We start from the raw sequence: 4,922 nt of genomic DNA on the forward strand, positions 1-4,922 counted from the left end.
GCCATGACTGTGGAACGTGGTGCCGGGGAGGAGGGACGGCCGCCGGGGGCCGCCCGGGGCTGCTCGGCATTGGTGCGGAAACCCGAGCCCCGAGTCGCTCCCTCGCGCTGTCTCCTCCTCCTCCTCTGCGGGGGAAACCGCTGCACCCAAACCGAGAGCAGCTGCGAGCAGGGGGCAGGGCGCGAGCTGAAAGGCGAGCCAAGGGTTCAAACCTCGTCCGCCCAGGGCAGGGGGCGAGAGCGAGACCGGGTCCCGCGAAGGACTGCAGCGGTTAAGTCCAGGTGCCGGGATCCCAGACGGTGACCCAGCATTTCTTTTCTGGTCCTAGGAAACATAAGCCAAAGATAGTTCAGCCAAACAGAGTACCTCGCGCCGGGTTCGAGGTATCGATCTCGCCTAGGGTCCTCAAGACAGCGAGTATTTTTGCACGAGGGAAAGTTACACCATTCTTTTTTCAGTGTGGGGGAATCGTTGCGCCCTTCCCCCAAATCTCGCTCAGGATAAGTCAGCTTCTCCCGCTCTCCATGCCTTCGACACTGTGTCCCCCCCCGCCCCACCCCCACTCGGGCTCTGGGTGTGGACAGGGCGGGGGAAGGCTATATGGGAGCTTAAAGCATGAGGTCATGGGCGGAGGAGGCTGAGGCCAAAAGCAGCCGAGGTTTTTGTGTTTTTTGAGGGGTAGCGGTTCTCCATCTTCAGCAGTGGGAAGTCTTCCTGCCTAATACTACCAATTCTAAGGCATCTGGTCTAGAGAGTCCCCGAAAGAAGAGGGGGCTCTGCTCTGTGTCGTTTAATCAGCATCTGGTCGGTACCCAGCCCTTTATGGAGACATTACACATAAGCAAAGAAAGCTGAGGGACAGCGCACAGTGTCGCCGGGACTGGGAAAGCTTCAGATGCCCGAACCCCTCTTTCTCCAGTCTTTGGTCATATTCCAGCTGGACTGCTTGCTGCGACAGCTTCCTGGTCCCTCCGACAATTCTTTCCAAGCGACTAGAGTCTTTCTAACACTCTTGATTACACTCCTTTAAACCCAGCAAGCCCCTCCCCACTGCTCTTAGAATAAAGCACGTCCCGAAGCCCCTGCGTGTTTCGCCTCTGCAGACCTCTCCACAGCTCTTCCTCGTTCACAGTATGCCCCGTCATGCTTTCTTTGTTCGAAGGGTGGGGTATCCTTACCCCCGCCCCTGCCACCTCTTGCTAACTCCTGCTAGATCTTCACGGTATGGCTCAACAATCATGACCTCCAAGAAGCCTTCCTGAGAGTATGCACGCTCACCTCTAACTCCCTTAGGGTGAAAAAGACCTACCCTAGACTTCCAGGCAGCCGGGCTGTCGCCAGAGCTGTCTCCAGTGGAGGCCCTTTTCCAAGCAGAGGAGCAACAGCCAAGCTTGAGCACCACCACCCAGAGGCCTGACCTCCTGAGAGGGAGTTGGCTGGGACAGAAAGAGCCTCGAGACGCCCTGTTTCCTCAAGACACCTGGGAAAAGCACGCACCGCCCAGAAACCTCAGCCCCTCCACCTCTTACCCCAGCACACACCCATACAAGCTAATTCGAGGAGAGGTCTTTTAATCTAAAGCTCCTCCCTGGGGCAGATAAGGAACCTGAGACTCAAGAGAGTAAGTAAATTGCCCAGGTGAATGCAGAAATTTACATCCTGGTCTTTAGAGTCCCTAAACCTGAAGTTGCAGAGGATTTAAGATTTGGTTCTGGTTCTAAGGCCAAAAACACTTTACCACCTTCAAAGCCAACCCCTCTGAGTTTATTGCCAAAAGAGAGGCAGTATGCCAGATGATTAGCCATGCAGGCAGGCTCTGACCTTGAGCTAGTTACTTAACCTCACTTGGTTTAGTTTCTTTGCCTGTAAAATGGGAATGATGGTACCTATAGTGTAGCATTATTGTAAGGTTTAAATGAATGATATTTTACAGTTACCTAGGCATTTTTGTTGTTGTTGTTGTTAGTGGAGTTATGTGCCCTCTTCCCCTCCCCAAGCACTCTAGAAAATTAGGTCCTGAGTCTTAAATGATTTAAGCAAAAATTATCTAGGACCTAAAACACTGGGAAAGCATGGGCAGATGCACAGAGTATAAACAAAGACCTATAATTTTGTCAATAAAATCCATGGTCAACTCTTGAAGGCAATCCATAGAGCGAGTAATCCAAATCCATGAAGATTTTAGAATTAGTGTTAGAGGAGGGATGACTGATATTAAAATATTATCTCGGATCTTTGAAATCAAAGTCAGCCTGCAGTAGTCCCCATCCTGATGCAAAATCTGCCCTGTGTGAATGAGAACCTCCCCAGGCTGCACAAAAGGGGAGGGGATTATCATTATTGTCATTAGATCTTAATTTTCTCATTCTTGGCACTCACCCCCCATGATAAAAGACTTTTTAAATGTAATCCTTTAAAAAAAAAAAAAGGCTTAATGCCTATTTTTTAAAATAAAACAGCAAGAAGTCTTCCTTCCACCTTAACTACCACTCATCCTGTTCTCATTCTGTGGAGACAACCAAGGTTAGCAGTCAAAAGACATGTTTAACTGTTTTCCAGATGAGGCTTACTAAAAGATTATGTCCAAAGGTCTTTTCTCCATCATAGTCAGAACCATCATCCTACTCCTGTCCCACCCCTATCCTTCTCACCCTTTCAGCCTCAACCCTAAACAGGTTCTATTAACAATGATAAACCACCTGATTAATGACAAAAGCAAATGATTAAGTGCTTTATGGTTCTTTCTCCTCCTCTACACTAATAATCACTAACAATCACTAACATTTATTGATAACTTTGTATGTTGCAGGCACTGTGCTAAATACTAGATGTGCATTATCTTGTTTAATTTGCCCCATATCATCACTGTTATTCTTACTTTACAAATACAGACAGAAATGGAGGCTCAGAACCAGACGTGGTAGTACACACTTATAATCCTAGCTATTCAGTAGGCTGAGGTAAGAGGATTGTGAGTTTGAGGCCAGTCTGGGCAACTTAGGGAAACCCTATCTCAGATTTTTAAAAGCATAAAGAAGGACTGGGGGCTGGGATTGTGGTTCAGTGGTAGAGCATTCGCCTAGCATGTGCGGGGCCCTGGGTTCCATTCTCAGCACCACATAAAAATAAATGAATGGAATAAAGGTATTGTGTCCAACTACAACTAAAAAAAATTTTTTTTTTTTTTTTAAAAAAGAAGGACTGGGATTGTAGCTCAGTAGCAGAGTGTTTGCCCAGCATGTTCAAGGCCCTGGGTTCAATCCCCAAAACTACAAAAAAGGAAAGAAAAAAAAATAGATGATCAGAAAGATTACATAACTTGTACCAATTTACAACTAGATCACCCTAAACCCAAGTCCTCTCTCTTAAATACTCCTCTCTGCAACACAGGAAAAAGTCTAGTAGGCTGCAACAAAAGGAGTGCTACTTGCAAATCAAGTAAACTAAAAATCAGATGCACTGAATGAAATTCTCAACTCTGCGCTTACCAGTTGTGCCCCAGCTGTCCAGAACTGTGATTCTGAGTTCCTTCATTTGTAGCTTGGATAACACTCTCTGGCGCCTCTCACTTTTCAGACTGTCCAGAATCCTTGACTTTTCCAAGAGAGGGACCTTTCTGAGACCACACTGCTTATTTGCCTATCTCGGGAACAGATCAGAACTCAATGGAAATGGAAATGTATCCAATTCACAGCCAAAGGAAATGTTTTAGGCCCAGTGAGCATTTGGGTATTGTTTTAGGGGTAGTTTTTCCTGTCCTCTAGATTCAAACAGCTGGAGTTATTTTTATATATGACCCCAATTTGAAATGCAAGTTTATCCTTTTTGAAATACAATTTGCTTGGAGGGGGGGGCGATACATATATGGTGTGTGTGTGAGACAGAGAAAGATAAAGACACAGAGACAGAGAGATGTGGTGCTGGGAATGGAGCCCAGGGCCTCACACATGCTAGACCAGCACACTACCACTGAGCTACACCTAGCCCTGGCCCCTATAATGCTTTTCTTTTTATTAAAGGTGGAGCTTCTTAAATGCTGGTGAAACTGGAGGCATGGCGATTCAGGGAGAGAAGAGCATGGAGTGAAAAGCACCACTTCTGCTTCAGCTCTATCTGCTGCCACAGAAGGAAGTCTGGGAGAGCAACAGATCCAAAGCAAGGGGAAAGAAGCAGTCCAGTGTGTGCACTAGGAGCCCCTGATGAATATCATGAATGCAGTTGAAAAAAGCTTGGTGATCAGAGTGCAAATGAGTCAGTGGCAAGTGAAAGAAGGCAATGAGACAATAAGGCTTTAGGATGTTTCTCAAATTCTTATTTCTTTGCCATCCTTGAAAATAAAATACAGCTCAGAAAAGTTTATGGAACTGCCCTTTTCAAATAAATAAGGCAACATAATTTACTGATAATCCTGTCAACCCCCAAGTCTGTTACGGATAGTGTTGAGAGAGCTGGCCTTACTCAAGACAGGACTAACTGGTGAATGTTTAGTAATACCAAGAGATTACTATCTCTGTCTCAGGCAAGTTTCTAGCCAGAGGGAAGATCAGTTCCAGGCTATGAGAAGGTTCTTGGTTTAAGTCATATTTTACACACACACACACACACACACACACACACACGAATATTTTAGTAGATTCTGTATCCCATACAAAAACAAAAATGGACTAACTGGTCTAAATCACTGCTAAAAACATTTTCATATGCTAAAGGAAAAAGCATTAAGTAGCATACCTATTTTCCCCTCTACCTCAGCCCCTTGTAAACACTAATTTGTTACTTTCTAGTGGATTTATCTAATGAAGATATTTCATACAAATGGAATATCACAATATGTGAATTTTTATATCTGATTGTTTCACCTAGCATAATATTTTTCTTTTTTAAATTTTTTTTAGTTGTAGATGGACACAAGACCTTTATTT

The 4,922-nt window shown here is 45.3% G+C and overlaps 1 long non-coding RNA gene across 2 annotated transcripts; it reads left to right on the forward strand.

The window, feature by feature from the left end:
* The first annotated feature begins 6 nt into the window (after positions 1-6).
* On the forward strand, positions 7-4,406 carry LOC125617453. Of its 2 annotated transcripts, XR_007348457.1 has the most exons (3): positions 7-1,621; positions 3,577-3,717; positions 4,020-4,406. It is a non-coding gene; the product is annotated as an uncharacterized LOC125617453 (long non-coding RNA). The 2 variants fall into 2 exon arrangements; XR_007348456.1 differs by lacking the exon at positions 3,577-3,717.
* Positions 4,407-4,922: the final 516 nt, after the last annotated feature.

The sequence above is a fragment of the Marmota marmota genome, unplaced genomic scaffold (assembly GCF_001458135.2).
Source record: "Marmota marmota marmota unplaced genomic scaffold, marMar, whole genome shotgun sequence".
Classification (NCBI taxonomy): domain Eukaryota; kingdom Metazoa; phylum Chordata; class Mammalia; order Rodentia; family Sciuridae; genus Marmota; species Marmota marmota.